At 41.7% G+C, this 17811-nt stretch overlaps 1 protein-coding gene across 3 annotated transcripts in view; it reads left to right on the top strand.

Annotated features, from left to right (window-relative positions):
- Window positions 1-17811, top strand: part of LDLRAD3 (low density lipoprotein receptor class A domain containing 3) — a gene marked incomplete at both ends in the record, with an annotated part of 230260 nt that overhangs the window by 101967 nt on the left and 110482 nt on the right. The window lies entirely within an intron of this gene.

Genomic DNA, 17811 nt, shown 5'->3' with positions numbered 1-17811 from the left:
TTTACCTCTTTTGTTAGATTTATTCCCAAGTATTTGATTTTTTTTGTTTCGATAATAAAAAGGATGTTTTTTTTTTTTTATTTCTTCTTCTTCAGATTTATTGTTTGTGTATAGGAAGGCTACTGACTTTTGTGTGTTGATTTTGTATCCTGCCACTTTACTGAACTGATTGATTAGTTGAATTAGTTTTTCTGTGGAGTTTTTGGGGTTCTCTATGTATATTATCATATCATCTGCAAATAGTGATAGTTAAACTTCTTCTTTTCCTATTTGGATTCCTTGTATGTCTTTCTCTTGTCTTATTGCTCTGGTTAGGACTTCCAGTATTATATTTAAAAGCAGTGGTGAGAGTGGACATCCTTGTCTTCTTCCAGATCTTAATGGAAATGCTTTCAGCTTTTCACCATTGACAATGATACTGACTATTGGCTTGTCATAGATGGCCTTTATGATGTTGAGGTATGTTCCTTGTATCCCAATAATTTCAAGAGCTTTATCATGAATGGGTGTTGCACTTTGTCGAAAGCTTTCTCAGCATCTATTGATATTATCATATGGTTTTTATATTTCTTTTTGTTGATGTGTTGGATAACGTTGATTGATTTTCAGATGTTGAACCATCCTTGTGTCCCTGGAATGAATCCTACTTGGTAGTGGTGAATAATCTTATGGATACATTGTTGGATTCTGATAGCTAAAATTTTATTGAGGATTTTTGCATCAGTGTTCATTAGGGAGATTGGCCTGTAGTTTTCCTTTTTTGTGTTGTCCTTGTTCGGTTTTGGTATTAATGTAATGTTGGCTTCATAGAACGTGTTTGATATTATCCCTTCCTTCTCAATTTTTTGGAAGAGTTTGTGAAGGATAGGCACTAATTCGTTTCTGAATGTTTGGTAGAATTCATTTGTAAATCCATCAGGTCCTGGGCTTTTGTTTTTGGGGAGGTTTTTGATTACCATTTCAATTTTGCTGCTTTAATTGGTCTGTTTAGGTGTTCTGTTTCTTCATTATCTAGCTTTGGGTGATTGTAGAGTTGTAGGAATTTGTCCATCTCCTCTAGATTGTTGAACTTGTTTCCATATAACTCTTCATAGTAGTTACTGATTATTCTTTTGATTTCTGCTGTGTCCGTTGTGATTTCTCCTCTTTCATTTATGATGCTGTTTATTTGTGCTTTCTCCCTTTTTTCCTTTGTGAACCTGGCTAGGGGTTTGTCTATTTTATTTATTTTTTTGAAGAACCAGCTCTTGGTTTCATTGATCTTTTGGATTGTTTTTTAGTTTCAATTTCATTTATTTCTGCTTTGGTTTTTATTATTTCTTTTCTTTTACTGGTTTTGGATTTTTTTGTTGTTCTTTTTCTAGATCTTTGAGCTTCGAGATTAGGTTGTTTCTTTGAGTTCTTTCTTGTTTCTTGAGGTGAGCCTCTATTGCTATATTCCTTAACTTATTTTCACTCCAGTAAATTGGTTATTTTTTTAAAAGATTTATTTATTTATACAAGGACTGGGTGTAAAGGGCAGGAACGGACACAGTGCAGGTTTTCTAGGATCCCATGCAGACAGGGTAAAGGAGGAGTCCTGGAGCCCTCAGTGGGTTTTCTTTTTTTCTTTTTTTTCTTTTTTTTTTTTAAGATTTTTATTTATTTATTTATTTATACATGCACTGGGTACAGTCAGAAGGCGAGAGGGTGAGAGAATTCACCAGAGCCAGAGCAGGGAGCAGAGCAGGCAGAAGGACCGAAGTACACTGCTGAGGGGAGCAGCGGGCGGCAGGAGAGGTCTGCGCGCCATGTGGGACCCTCCTCCGGTGGCGGGGAAGCAGCCGGAGGTCGAACCAGCACCACAGAGGCTGAGGGCAGCTTCGCAACCCATCACTCAACCGCTGCGCCAATGGGGAGGCCTATCCTCAGTGGGTTTTCAAGCTTTTATTGGGGTTTACCAGGTACACAGCAGGCAGGGGTACTGGGGGCCAGGAGGCTGGCAGGCCTCCCGGCCTCCAGCAAGTCTTCACTCTATCTGGACTCCGGCCTTCTCTCTGCTTCTCTCTCGGCTTCTGCTACTTCTTTGTCGGCTTCTCTTTCGGCTTCTGCTGCTGCTGGCGTCCCGTGACGCCGCCCTTACAAGTCCAGTCTCTCAGCCCTGGTGTACCCACTTCAGGTGCCCGCCATCAGGCATGCATTCGGGACTGCAAGGATCCATCATCTATCCTGATGGCGGGAGGGCAGAAAAGCCTGACATTTTTCCTTACCCTACTCTGGGGTACAGGACAGAAGCGCGGGAGGGTGAGAGGATTCACCAGAGACAGAGCGGGGAGCAGAACAGGCAGATGGACCGAAAACACTACTGGGGGGAACAGTGGGTGAGACAGGGGAGGTCCACCATGCCATGTGGGGGTCTCCCTGGCCGGCGGGGGATCGAACCCGCGCTGTAGAGGCTGCAAACAGCTCCACACAGCACTGCGCTCAACCCGCTGTGCCACTGGGGAGGCCCCTCCAGTAAATTGGTTGTTGAGCAACTGAAAGATATTAGGTTTCATAGGTGAAAGAGACTCCAGTGTTGTGCAGTGGGCATGTACATAAAGTCCAGACTGACGAATAGAAAGCATTTACCACAAAGAAAATGAATCAGACGCTTAGAAACTTTTCATTACTATGGCAACGGTGCATTTGACCAATCCCTCTTTGGCTAGACTGTACTATAGTAGGGAAGAATGTCAACTGTTATGTCTCAATACTTATTAACTCATAAAATGTCCCAATTTACATTCTAATTGTTGCTGGAGAAAACTCCTATTTAAAATGACCCAGTCACCCATTTCCTGGTGTAGCCACTTTAGAGCTTTAACCAAAAACAGTAATTACAGCAATAAAAGCACTTGGCCCTTGTTGGTGCCAGGCAGCTTCTTTAAGCCTCACAATTACTTTGTAAGGTTGGGTTCATATCCCATTTTACAGATGAGGGAGGGTAAAGCTCAGGGTGGTTAGGTAACTTGCTAAGGTCATGATCTCTTAAGGAGTGGTAGCAGCATTTGGAGCAAATCTGTCTGATTCCTGATCCTTTAATATAGATTATTTCTTTCTTTAAATCAGAAAAGCAAAATTTCAAGAGCATTAACATATTGATATTTGGGACGGGGGCTAGATAATTACTTTCTCCTGTGCATTGTAAGATGTTTTGAAGCATCCTTGGTCTACCAAATAGGTGCCAGTAACACAGTAAGCCCTTGGTATCTGCGGATTCCACATCCTCAGGTTCAGTCAACCATAGATCACAATGACTGCCATGTGGTTAGATCTACAATGCAGTGTCTGTACTGAACATGTACAGAATTTTTTTCCTTTTCATTATTCACTAGATAATACAGCATAACAACTATTTACATAGGTGTTATAGGTAATCTAGAGATGACTTAATGTTTGTGGGAGGATGTAGATAAGTTTCATGCAAATATTATGCCATTTTTATGTAAAGGACCTTAGCACCCCATGGAGGCCTTCAACCTGCATTCCACAGGTAATGAGAGATGATTGTGCTCACTCCCCCACATACCCTTATAACCACTGTTGCCTGAGGAGCAAACTAGGAGAATTGGGGAGAAATTTGACCAATTTAGTATCAACCTAGTAAAGACCAACTCTTTTTCATTTCTGATGTTCCCATCCTGCTTAGATCTGATTCCTGACCCTTTATTATACATCGTAGGAGTTTTTGGAATGTTTGTTTCTTTAGTTATACTCCAGAGTTATGCAAATTTTGCCACTATGTAATTTTAGAACATTTGCATCACCCCCAAAGAAGGCCCAGTACCCATTAGCAATCATTCCCTAGTCTTCCCTGCTAGTCTCTGGGAACTACTAATCTTTTTTGTCTCTATGGATTTCCCTATTGTGGACATTTCTTGTAAATGGAATTATATAGCATATGTCCCTTGGTGTCTTAGTACTTTCACTTAGTATGATGTTTTCAAGGTTCATCCATGTTGTTTTACTTATCAGTACTTCACTGATTTTTATTACTGATACTACATCATTATATGGAATGTAGGGGTGCAACTTCATTCTTTTGCATGTGGATATACAATAGTTCCAGCCCTTTGTCGAAGACCATCCTTACGCTAATGAATTTTTTTTTTTTTTGGCTTCTTGTCTAGTTACTTGACTGTAAGAGTGAGGATTTATTTTTATGTAGACTCTCAGTTGTATTTATTGACCCATATGTATTTTGTCTGGTTGTGTGTGTGTGTGTGTTTGTATGTATGTATCTGCACGCCAATACCATGCTGTACTGATCATGCTAGCTTTGTGCAGGACATTTTGAAATTGAGAACTTTCCCAATTTTCCTCTTTTTCAATATTGTTTTGGCTGTTCTGTGTCCCTTGCATTTTTCATGTCTTGAGGATCAGTTTGTTAGTTTCTGCAAAGAAGCCAGCTGGGGTTCTGATAGGGATTACATTGACTCTGTAGGTCAATTTAGAAAATACTACCTTCTGATCAAAATTTCATCTCTCAATCCATGAACATGGGGTGTATTTCCATTTATTTTGGTCTTCTTTCATTTCCTTCTACTGTGTCTTGTGGTTTTCACTATACAGAGCTTGTATTTCTTCTGTTAAAGTTTATTCTTAATTGTTTTCTTTTTTATGCTGTTGTATCAAAATAGAATTATTTTCTTCCTTTGTAAATGGAGTTATTAATTTCAATTTTGGATTGTTGATTGCTAATGTATGAGATATACAACTGATAGTGATATATTCCGCTTGAATCCTGCAATCTTGTTAAACTTGTTTATGAGTTTTTTGTGATTTTGAAAACTTTTTAAGTATAGGAATTTACAGTTATAAACTCCCTTCTCAGTACTGCTCTAGCTGCATCCCATAACTTTTGGTGTGTGGTGTTTTTGTTTTCATTCACCTTAAGGCATTTTTCAATTTTATTTGTGATTTCTTTTTTGACTTTTTGGCTATTTAGGATTGTGTTGTTTAATTTCCACATAGTTGTAAATTCTCCAAATTTCCTTCTGTTACTGATTTCTAATTTCATTCCATTGTGACTGGAGAACATATGTTGTATGATTTCATTTCTTTTAAACTTACGAGTTTTGTTTTATGGCCTAATATTTGGAATATCTTGGAGAGTGTTTCCTGTGCACCTGAGACTATGAATCCTGTTGTTGGGTGAAGAGTCCTAAAGGCGTTTGATTGATGTAGTTGGTTTATGTTCTTGTCTCCAATTTCCTTTTTGACCTTCAGCTTAATTATTCTATCCATCATTAAAAGTGGAATTGTGAAGTCTCCAACTATTATTGTTTGTCTCTTTCTTCTTTCAATTCTGTCATTTTTTGCTTCATGTATTTTGTGACTGGTTTTACATAATTACTGTGCATGTAATTATGTCTTCCTAATGGTTTGACCATTTCTTTGCCCTTGAGAACACTTTTTGTCTGATCCTAGTATAGTCACTCCAGCTTTGGGAGCACAGGTAGTTCTTCCACTTTGTTCCATGCCACTCCCACCCTCCACCCTGGGGTACATCTAGATTTGGGGTACTTTTTAAAGATTCTTGTGTTATTTGAATGTGTAATCAGTTTTAAGTGTCACCACTCTTCTAAGATAAGGTCAAAACTGAGGATTCATATTTTGTCTTTAAAGCAAGCCTACAGCTCCCAAGAGATGATATCCATGGGATTATGTGCTTTCTGTGGCTGCTGTTCAAGGCATCATAGAAACCTCTGGATGCCTTGGTGAAAACCTTTCCTGGAGCAAGATTTCTGATAGGTTAAGTACAATTTTCCTAAATACCAGGTCACCTCATGACAGATAAATCCTCTCTTGCTTATCTTGTCAGAGCAGCCAGAATTCTGCCTGTCTCTTTCCCTGAGCGCTCTTGACACTACCCAACAAAGGATTATGCCTAATGTCTCTGGATGAAAAACTATTGTCCTATGGTATCACCACCTTTAATCCTCACGTCATAGGCCTTTCTCTTTTGCCTTTTGCTGGCATTGTAGTAACAATCAGGAGACAAAAGTTAATCTCTGGGGGATTGTGTGGTGATGGGCCGGTAAGAGGGACTCACAGAGATACTTCTAGAAAGATAATCAGACAGGAGCTGCCTCTTCACAAATCTGAAGGAACAAATATGCACAGAAATGAGAGTGTTGTGAGAAAAGTCTCTGAGTTTGTCAGGGGCCCAGCAGGTGGGAGAAGATGCAGATTCTGAAGAGTAAAACCTTTTGGCAAAGGTGAATTGCCCAGCAAGTTGGAAAATTATCTAGCGTGGATTCTTTGCCTTTATTCAATCTTGTGAACAGTCTTTGATTTTCACATTCCTGGCTCCTTTTTTTCATCTTTCCTCCCATTTCTTAAGAATTGTCCCTTGGATATCTGTCACCTTTTATGAAGTTGGATGATGCCATTATTGAAGTATTCTTTTTAAGGTGGATGCCATTCTGTTCTATCCATATACATTCCTACATCTGTTTCTAATCCCAGCAACTCTGATCCATGGGAAGGATGGATGCTTTTCTTCCAAGCAGCAAAAGACCTCTGGAAGCTAAGTTATTTGACCTACATTTATTTATTATCTTTTTAGAACTTTTTTCCTCTCAAGATTTGCCTCTAAAAGAATCAGTTGGGATTGTTTTGGTTTCCTGCTTATGGATTCTCTGGAATTAATACTCCAGTGTGTGTGTATGTGTTTTTTTTTGTGTGTGTATACATATATATGTCATATATGTATATATGTCTTATATGTATATATGTCATACCAATACAAATGCATTGTCAGACACACATGTATATACATTATAAATAGCCACAATAAATGACCTGAAAAAAAAAACCTTTAGATTATAAGAATATCCTAATCCAAAACTTGGCAGTTTGTTTTGCCTTTCCCCTGTCATTTAATAATAAAATTATTTTAAAAAGTTATGAAAGGCACTTTAAATTCCTTTATCGCTTATAGTGCATTTCTTCCTGAAAACCTAAAGTAGATTGTAGACTTGGCTCTTTCAGTTCCCTTAGGGCTTTTTTCTGGGAGTAAGGAGGATATTTCCTTGACTTGTATAGCCTCAGAATATCCTCGTGAGTCCATAAAAATTTTCTCTTTAAAAAACAAATCTGTCACATCACTTTCTTCATGAACATGTCCACTGGCTCCCAAGTTAAGAGTCCAGATTCCTGTCTGACTCTTTCCTTCCCACCACATACTCCATGTTCTGGATGCTTGAACTTCTCTGAGATTTCAGTATAAGCCACAACCTTCCACAACTAAACTTTTGTTCCTGTCATTCATTTTGCCTTGAATGTCCTTTCCTCTCCTACCAACTCACCTCTAGTTCCCAGTTGAAGTGAGACACGCTTTTTAAAAAGTAATCTTCATGTGACGTAACATTGGTTTATTACATTATATAAACTCGAAGATTTCAAGTATACAGCAATACAATTCAACATCTAGAAACACTACATTATATTCACCACCAGAATTGTATTTTCCCATCTGCTACCATACTGCTGACCCCTTTTATCTACTTGGCTTACCCACCTTCCCCATCCCCACTGGTAAACAACATTTTGTTCTTTTAGCCTAAGAGTTGGTTTTTGGTTTGTTTCGTTCATTCATTAGTTTTGTTTTCTTTATGTTCCACATAAGAATAGAATTACATGGTATTTATCATTCTCCCTTTGTCTTATTGCACCTACCATAATAATACCTTCAAAATCTGTTTATGTTGAGTAATATTCCATTGTGTATGTATACCACATCTTTATCCACTGATCTGTTGATGTGTTGTTTCCAAATCTTTGCTATTGAAAATAAGCCTGCGGTGAACATAATTCTGTGTATTATTTTGTCAAATCAGTCTTTCAGTCACACGCTCACTGAGTTTCTCTTGCACGTTAGTCATTTGCATATTAATTGAGCATTCACTCCTGGGCAGAAGCTGTGAAAATAATACTACTAATACCTGATAACAGTAGTAATAGTAGCTACTACCATGTAATAATACTGCATAATACTATATCAGCATAACTGCACATACTGTGTCCTATAATATGAAACAGTAGCACATATAAATAGATATAATATAGCTAATACAGTATTAGCTGTGTTCCAGAAGAGTAGTGAGCAATTATATTGTCCCACTGAATTCCCAGAGCAGGCCAGTGGAGTGGATGTCGTTGCTATTGTCACTTCCCTATGAGGAATCGAGGCACCAAGAAGTGAAATAATTGTAAATCATGGAACCAATAGGTGGTGGAGCCAGTGTTTGAGGCTGACATGTAACCCTACTTTCTTAATACTATAACACATAGGGGTGCAGGTGCTCTTTGGAATTGATGTTTCTGTGTCCTTTGGTAAATACCTAGGAGTGGAATTGCTGGATCATATGGAAGCTCTATGTTTAGTAGGTCCAGAAATCTCCACACGGCACTCCATAGTGGTTGGACCAGTTTGCACTCCCACCAGCAGTGCAGGAGAGTTTCTTTTTCTCCACACCCTCACCAACATTTGTTGTTGTTTAATATATGCCATTGAGAATTAACATTAATGGAACTCATTACTGAAAGAGTAAGGCCTTAAACAGTCTAAACATTGCATCAGTTTCCGCTTCATTTTTCTTGGGAGCAGCAGTATATGTGAAGAAGAGCAGTTTGTAGAACCATGAAGCATGTTCGGGAGGGGAGATGTATTAGATGCCTCCTAGATATCAAGCACTCTGCTATTTTCTTTCTGTGCAATATCTCTAATTACTTTCTGACAACTCATGAGGATGCTGCCGTCTTCATGACCCTTTCAGAGCGGACAAGTGACTTGTCCAAGGTCTCAGCTGTTATGTAGCAAACTGGGATAGAACCCTTGTAACTTCTAAACTCTAAGCTCTTCTCACCTCCCCCCAGGCTCTTATTCTAATTATAAAAGAGGAGACTTTTAGAAAGACTTTTCTGTCAGAGAATCTTCTGGCAAAGCTGTTTCAACTGGATGCCTTCTTTCTGTATTTATATTCCAGGTAGCTGTGGTCTTTTGCTGTCTCTACTCCCCAGTGTGTATCTTTGAAACAGCTAATGTGGGTATTTTAGGAAGAAATAATGCTTTGCAATATCTGGTTAATAAAACTTGGAGTCCGCTCTACTCATCATGCAGAACTGAACTGCTAGAACAAGCAGAGGGCTCTTTTTGCTCAAGCAATAATGAATTTGCGAAGCTTTGAGTTCCAGCCATGAATCTGGCTTTCTGGGCTTTTTGTCATTAGCTTTGGGACCACATGAAAGACCTATTTTTCCCCCTCCCAGACTTAGAAAATTCAGGCATATTGCTTTTTAAAAGTCTGTTGTTTTTATAAGGCTTTTTTTGCTTTGCTGGCCCCAACCATAAAGTCATTTTTGACTTTTAAAAGGAACCACAGTTTGACTTTTTACAAAATGAACCGAGGACAAAATATAGTAGCAATTTCAGATCCGTTACTTTTGGCAAAGTCTTAACCTGTGCAGGCCACATCTGGACATTCACTTTGGGGTTGTGCATGTTGATTCAAATTATGTAAATTTTATAGTTTGATTTTTTTTCTTAATTATACTCTAGCACTTATAATTCTCACATCTTTTGTGTGAGTTGAATCACAACTAGCTCTTAGCACATGGTACATAGCACAATGGTACCAGGTCCTTTGACTGATATGAGAAGCAAGTTTGTACTGACCCCTTGTCAGCTCTTCCACTGCCACCTTGCTGCTTCTAGACCTTTGCACAGGCTGTTCCCTCTCTTGGAATAGTCTTTTCTCCATAATTTCAGCAGCACTTACTTTTTATCTATGGTGTAGTTATCTCCTATGTACCCTTATTCTTTGCAAGTCTGACACAATGTTCATGAATTAATATTAGTGGAATAATACACTAAATGACTAAGGACTTGTTTCCACCTCAGATATGTATGTCTTGGATCCCCTGAGCCCACTTTTCTTCTGAGAATATTGTTCAGACAGCCCTAGCCTCCCCAGTTTAAGATTAGGTGTCCTCTCGCTCCCCCTTCAGGGCACCCTTGGCACTGCATTCAGAGGCTTAGGTACCTGTCAATCCTTGGCTCTCAGTCTAAGGAACAGCCACAACACTGACCTAGTGCCTGGCACATAGTAAGCGCTCCGGAATATTTTGTTATTTGCCAAGAAGGGATAATCTTGACCCCCTTTAATCCTATGTTTTATTGTGAAGTGTAAATTCTTAAAGCTCTAAAGGGACTTTATTTTTTGGCTAGAACAGCAACTGTTTGGATATGAGCACACAGCTTTTTGTGTAAAACATATTTTGGATCTCATGGTTTCCTTTGGGTATTTTCATCATGTGGACTATTCCACATGCGCCTTGTGGGTGATGATCAGAGTGGGCCCACATTGGCCCTGTAGCCAGAATTCTTGGAGAGGTCTGTGAAATTTTTATTGGTGGGCGCAGTGGTAACAGCAGGAAAAAAGGACCAATGAAGTCATTTGTTATCTAGATGGAAGAGTAAGGTAGAAGCGGTCATACTTCAGTGCTCTTTGGGATCTACTATGTGCTTTATGAGCATGCAGATTTCCCGAGAGAGGTACAGGAGTCTGCATTTTCACAAGGCTCCCCAGGATCTGTGCTCCAGGTGGGTCCCTGAAACACTGGACTAGAGACTGGGAAATTCCGGAGAAGGGCTGACAAGTGGATTTAGTCCTTGGAGCCAGAAGGTGGCCTTTGCTAGCACCCTTAGACAAGGGGCAAAGTCAGCTCAAGGAGCATGTCCTGGAAGGAGGGACTCAGATGTGCCGCTGCTGGTGCCACCCAGGCAGACCAGTTCTAGCAAAGGCGGATGTCCCACACCCAGCAGCAATTTAAACAGATAAAAAGAAGAGTCATGGTTTCCTTCACTGGACGAGAATGTCGCCTGCTCTGCAGAGTCATGAAATACACAGATGTAAAATGAGGAGAGACAGACGGGGAAAGATAAGGCTCCAGCCATAGTGACATGCCCGCTGCACATAAATGCGGGGGACCAATGGGGTGCTTGCAGCCCCTGCACTTGGAGGCTCTTGTCACCAGCAGGGAACATTTTGTTGTCAGCCTGTCTTGGACTGTCCGGGCTGGAGGCATCTCCTGCAGCCATCTGCCGCCAGAAGACAGCACCAGTTCCTCGGGGAGGAAGCAGTTGATGAAAAGAATACCAAAATGTGAGACCCGCATGGCCTTTGACCTAATGGTTATACCTAAGAGAGATAGTGGACAAGTGGGAAAAATATATGTCTCTGAATGTGCATTGTTTATTGAGAACAACCCCACTCTCCACCAGTATGGGACTTAGCCATACACTGATACAGTGAAATTACTCTTAGCTATTTTTAAAAGTGATGGCGTAGCCCTGTGGTTATTAACACAAAAAGAAATGACAATAGGTCTCAGAGGAGCATTTCTTTTTATGGGTTTGCATTTTAGCAAAACTGTATGATCAGATTTCTATTTATTAATTCAGTCAGTAATTACTGAGTAGCCTGTGTGCCAGGCGCTTTCCTGGGCATTGGAGGTAGAGCAATGAACAAGGCAACGGTCCTCAGCTGCCAACAGATTGACATTGCCTGGCCAAATAGAAATGCAGAATCCCAGACTCTGTTTCAACCTGCTACATTCTGGTGCAGTCCTACAGCGAGGCACGCACACACTCTAGTTTTTGAGACCCTGCATCAAGGCTGTGTTTACTAAAGTGGCGTCGGTGGAGTGTGCCAGGAGGCAGCAATTTGGGGTGACATTTACATTCACCTTTGTATGTTTTCTGTCTTTTAGTTTTTCACAGTGGTCCTCAGTTTATAAAAGCAAGGATGGAAATTGTGCAGAAGAACTTACGTGTTGTGCTTCTGGCTCTTGGGCAGTTTGGGGCACACACAGGGTCCTGGAGCAGGAATTAGAGGCGAGCAGGGTATGGAGCTGACAACTGTAGCTCATGTGTCCAGCCGCGGATCTGGAAGAGAGAGCCTGGACCTTGCAGCGATGGCTGTTGCTCTTGCTGTGTAGCCTAAGCCTGAGAGATGCTGTGGGTCTGCTCAGCTGAGCTTACGGCTGTTTCGACTCAATGGGGAGGCTCTGGCATTGCATCTCTTTTGTGTGAGTGCCATGTGGGGAGAGCCCAGGACAGCAGGCCCCACACAGCATTTGTCAGCCTCCAGGACCCGTGGGCCCCACTGAGCTGTCCCTCAGCTGTATGATACCTGGTAAAGAGTGTTTCTGCCCAAGTCTTGGAAAGTTCTGGCCTCAAACTAGCCCAGAGGAACTTTCAGACTCATACCCCTTTTCTTGGGGTGTCTACTGAATTTGATCCTTGAGGATGTGGAATTTGGCTTGATATGGCCCCAGGCACCTTGCCTAAAGCTTAGTATACAGCTGACCCTTGAAAAACTCAGGGATTAGGTGCACCAACAACCCCCCACCCCACCCCCAAAGAAAATTGCGTATAACTTTTGCTTTACAAAGTACTACTAGGAGTCTGCTATTGATTGGAAGTCTTCCTTCCAATAACAAACAGTCCATTAACACATATTTGTATGTCATATATATTCTATATTGTATTCTTGCAGTAAGCTAAGATAGAGAAAAGAAGATGAGTGAATAAGAAAATTGCAAGGAAGAGAAACCATAATCACGATGCTAGGTGTTTCCATTTACACAGTCTGTTTTTGAGCCCATCCATATATAAGCAGACCCTTGAAGTTCAGACCTGAGCTGTTCAAGGGTTAAGTGCACAGCAGGTGCTCAGAGGTGGTTTCACTCATTGTCATGTCATAAGGGTGAGGGAAAACAACAAACGTGGTTGATGTTGAGTGAAACCATGCCATTCCAGCACCTGCTTTTGCTCTACATCACCTCACTGTTGACAGTCACAGTTCCCAACAACCTATTGGCAACAGGAGGACTTATGGTAGCTGAAAGAGACTAGACTCAAGGGTACGAAAACTGGATTCTAGACTAGTCTAAACCTAAATTGCTAGGGCCTTTGCCTCATTCCCAAATGATCTTCCAGGGTCTTGGTTTCCTCATCTGTGAAAGGTGAGAATCAGTAGAATCAGTTACTGAATAAACTACCTGTAAAGAGCAGATTCTGAGATTCTGAGACTATCATCAGCTGTGATCCCTTTGGTTCCAACAAGACCCCCAAATACTGGCCCAGGACTGTGCTCTTCCTGTGTTTTGGATGCTACAGCATTTTTCCTGGAGGGTGATGGTGAGTTAGGGGTTATTGCAGGTTTGTTTGCTTATGTCCTTGCTGGTAAAATAAAAAGTTGGCAGTTGTGTTAAATTATTCCTTCACTCCCAAGTCGTTTTAAATTCTTTTTATTTTACGGATCTGTGAAACCCAGAACTGTGACAACCAGACTCTAAGGAGGGGGATGCCTCATATCAGGAAATAAACCCAGCCCCCAGGGGAACCCTGCTGCCTGTCTCACTGATGGTGAGAGCTGTCGCCTTGAAAGTTCATGGAGCAAAAAAAAAAAAAAAAAAAAAAAAAAGAAAGTTCATGGAGCAAGTCCTTGAAAAGCAAGCCTTCAGCGGAATAGAGTCACCCCATTTACCATGGGAGGGCGATTTGAAATCATCTCCCACCTTCTGCTGGGGCTGCTGAAGTTCATCCTGAAATGTCCCCTTTGTGGAAATGGGGATGAAGGGGGGACAGTCTAGGCTTTGTCCAGAACCCCTCTCTACTCAGAAGCAGTTGTGCAGATGGGGAGCAGCTGATAGCCACTGTCAGTGGCTGGTGTCTCTCTGAGCCTCTGCCAGGCACTCGGTGGGCCGTCTGTGATCCGCTGGCGGTCGCCTGAGCAGGCTTCTGATGGTGCAGATGTAAATCAGAGCAGATCATGCTCCCTCCGACAGAGACAGCAACTGAGCATCGCTGACCGGGCAGGACATCTCATTCGCAATTCCCGAAGAAGGTACAAGAACGTAGCGGAGAGCTAGTTAATTGCATGGCAGCTATTTTGTTTATAATCATTGTCTCATAAAGTTTCATCCTTTGGAGCTGGATTTGGTCTTAGAAATATCTAAGGAGGCAAGAGACAGATGAGCCAAGAGCTAGGATTGAGCCTGGACTTTTTTTTTTTTTTAAGATTTATTCATTTATGCATATAAGAGCTGGGGTACAGGCCAGAAGTGTGTGTGGGGGGAGGGTGTGAGAGGACTCTCCAAGACAGAATGGGGAACAGAACAGGCAGACTGACTGAAATACACTGCTGAGGGGAGCAGTGGGCAAGTCAGGAGAGGTCTGCTGTGCCATGTGGGTAGCTCCCTGGCTGGGGATCAAACTCATGTTGTAGAGGCTGCGTATAGCTTCAAAGCTTGCATCTTAACCCCTTGCACTACCAGGGAGGCCCAAGCCTAGACTATTGACTAGTAGTGCTCTTAAGTGACTTCGTCTCTGGACTCAGTTTTCTTATCTGTGAAATGGGATTTTGTGATAAGATGGTACAGTGGTAAAATTAGTCACTTTTGTTTCTCATTTATGCTTCCTATATTTCTTTTGTGTAGATGAGTCAATACATGCTTATGTATTTTTTACACCCTTTTCTTATATGGAGGCTAGAAGTATTGTGTGTCCTTTTTGCACTTTATTTTTTTCATCTAAGAGTATATCCCGGAAACCACTTCATATCAGCTCATGAATTTGCAAAGATCTTCCATAATGAGCATTTTAAACTTTGGTAATCAGAAAAAAATTAGCACCCCAAAAGGATCAATTTTAAAGTTCTATAAAGTAAAAAATATATATATAAATAATTAAAAAAATTAAGACTATTTAAAAATAAATAAAATTCTACAAACCTAGTGGTGGCGGTCATGATGATGGTGATGATAAATAGCCCAGCATCACCATTAACTGAACAACTACTATATGTCATGTTCTGGAGATGATGTCATTGAGTTCTTCTTAGGGCCCTATCAGATAGGTGATACCTCCAATTGACTGATGAAGAATCTGACTCAACAGTATGTACAAACTTTTCCCCGATGATAAAAAATAGAGTCACATTTAAATCCAGGAGACTCTCCCAAGTTTGTCCCTTGTGTCGACTATAGCACGATCATTACAGAAATTCCAAGTTGAAACAGCCATATGGATCTTTTAAACCTAGACACGTCCCAGGCCTTAAAACCCTCTTGGTTATGGATCAACTGCTGCCAAATTTAGCATGTCACTGATGGCAGGAACATGGAGGTAATTTACCGCCTGTTTGTTCCAAAGAGATTGCCCTTCCTTCTTGGGGACCAGTGGGCCCTGCCTTTAAGACAGGAGATGAGAGGGGACCCAGATAGAATTTGCTACCTGGGATGCAGCAATTGATCTGATCTTACACCTCATAATCGCCAGCCAGAGCAGCCAGCACCATTAACGGGAAAGCACATCACCCCACAGGGCTGTTTGGTTAGCAGGATATTCAATCAAGCCCGAGTTATAGCAGTTTCTGTTAAAACTGTTTGTACAGCAGAAGTGGAAGAGGAATTACTTTGAGCAGGAGTCTGGCTTCTGTTGGAGAACTGACAGGCTGTGGCAGGAGGCAATGCAGTTGAGTTGGTTGATGGCACAACTTCTAGAGTTTTGATGCTGGGGACCTCACCCCAACACAGATTTTCTAGTTGTGTGACCATGGGCAAGTCACTTCCCCCTCAAAGCACATCTGTTAAGTGGGGATCAGGAACATACCCATTTTGGGGCCTCCCTGGCGGTGCGGGGGTTAAAGACAGCGCTATCAAGCTATCACAAGCTACTGCAGCATGAGTTTGATCCCCGGCTGGCCGGTCGCATGCAGCAGCAGACCTCTCCTGTCTTGCCTGCTGCTCCCCTCAGCAGTGTATTTCAGTCAGTCTGCCTGTTCTGCTCCCCACTCTCTCTGGTGAATCCTCTCACCCTCTGCAGTTCTTGTATGCATAAATAAAGTTCTTGTATGCATAAATAAATCTTTAAAATAAAAAAAAAGAAACATACCCATTTTTGTCAGGGGTCCCCACAAAAAAAAAAAAACCAACGGTTTCAGTGATTTGATGGGAGAATTCATAGAAACCAACATAGTCAACTCATAGCTGTGATTTATTACAGTGACACGATCCAAAGCCAAAAAAAAAAAAAAAAAACCAAGAGAAAAGGGGTGAGTGGAGTGAAGTCACAGTGGAAACCACATTCACACTTCCAAGCATCCGCTTGCAGTAGGGTCACATGGGATGCACCTAATTCCCAGCAACATGTTTTGACAACACATGTGAAATGTTTGCTGCTGAGGAAGCACATCAGTAGTCTCCAGGGTTTTTATGGGGGGCTGGTCACTCAGGCCCCCTCTGCTTCACATGTACCAAAGCTCCAGACTCCCAGAAGAAAAGCAAGTGTTCTGCATAAATGGTACTGTTTGCATAAATGCTTTAGCACAGTCAGCAACTCTTACGAGAGAAGAGTGGGACCCCTTCCCAAATCCAAGTTCCCAGAACCCCACCCAGCTAGGGGCTGCCTTGCAAGCAGACCCTTCCTAAGGACAACCTGTTATGTTAACAGCTCTGGTGGGTTACACGAGATAATCCATGTAAAACCCTCTTCACGCGGCCCCGTGCAGCAGACACCACTAAATGTAGACTGCCATTACTCTGCCGGTCAGGAGATGAATTCTGAATAGCACCCAGAGAGCAGGCTCCATCCATCATCCACGTGCTTATCTATTCATTTCCTGTGTTCAGCACATTTTGATGGAACCCTGCAGGGGCAGGGCAGTCTTCGGGACTTTGGAAGCAGCGGGGTTAGCCGCTGTCTTCCTAGAGGGTGAGGTATGTGGACTTTGGGTCTGGCTGGGTGTTGGAGGTGGGCGGTTGTTTTATCAGGTTTGGGATCTCTAGAGTGCTGACTTCTGAGAAGTGGAAACTTTCACGTATGACTCAAGGCGTGTAACCACAAAATGAATTTATTGGGGGAATCCACCTCACACTAATATAAGCCTATAATTAAATTGTTGGCAGAAAGGGGGGAAGGGAATGAGCCTCCTGGCAGAATGCAGGAGGCTAGAGATGCAAAATGGGAAGATCCCACTCTGCAGAGCCATAGGGATCTGTCCAGCTGCAGGGAGGAAGGGATGCCACTCTCAGGGGGAGAGTCTGTGGCCGGTCTCCCCATCTCTGCAGAAGGCAGGGAGTCCATAAGCATTTCAGATTGCTTCAGCTTTGGTGCCTATATTTATACCACTTTTTAGAGACACCTTATCAGGATCACCCATTACTTTGATGTAGGAGGAGGCCTCTCAGCATAGCCGCATCATTATCTGTCCTCGCCTTTTGCAAGTCTGTTCATGGTCTCTTTTTTGTTTTTTGTTTAATTTTTTAATTTTATATATTTTTTACATCATTTTTCATTTTTGCACAATGTATGCATTTTCATCTTGGTTATAGTCCCCATACAACCCTCCCCCCACCTGTTTTGATCCTACTCCCTCCCCCGACCCCCGTAGTGTCTCTCTGGTTTACAGTCGCTTGTTGATTTTGATTTTTACTTTATGATAATTAGTCTTTTTCCTGGTCCCTTATTTAGGTTTTCTAAATTCTTGCTATGAGTGAGACTATCCGGTATTTTTCTTTTTCTTTCTGGCTTATTTCACTGAGCATGATCCCTTCCAGCTCCATCCATGTTGCATAGTCTCTTCTTAAATAAGTGATTGATAACTGAAGTCTCTATTGCATCGCCCCAACTTTAATACATCACACAGTAAAGGTGGTAAGAGACCTTTGGGGACATCAGGGTAAATGCAAAAGGACCCATTGGCACGCTCAGTGGGA

Source organism: Talpa europaea, assembly GCF_964194135.1.
Source record: "Talpa europaea genome assembly, chromosome: 1".
Taxonomy (NCBI): domain Eukaryota; kingdom Metazoa; phylum Chordata; class Mammalia; order Eulipotyphla; family Talpidae; genus Talpa; species Talpa europaea.
This window is presented reverse-complemented; position numbering and strand designations above follow the sequence as displayed.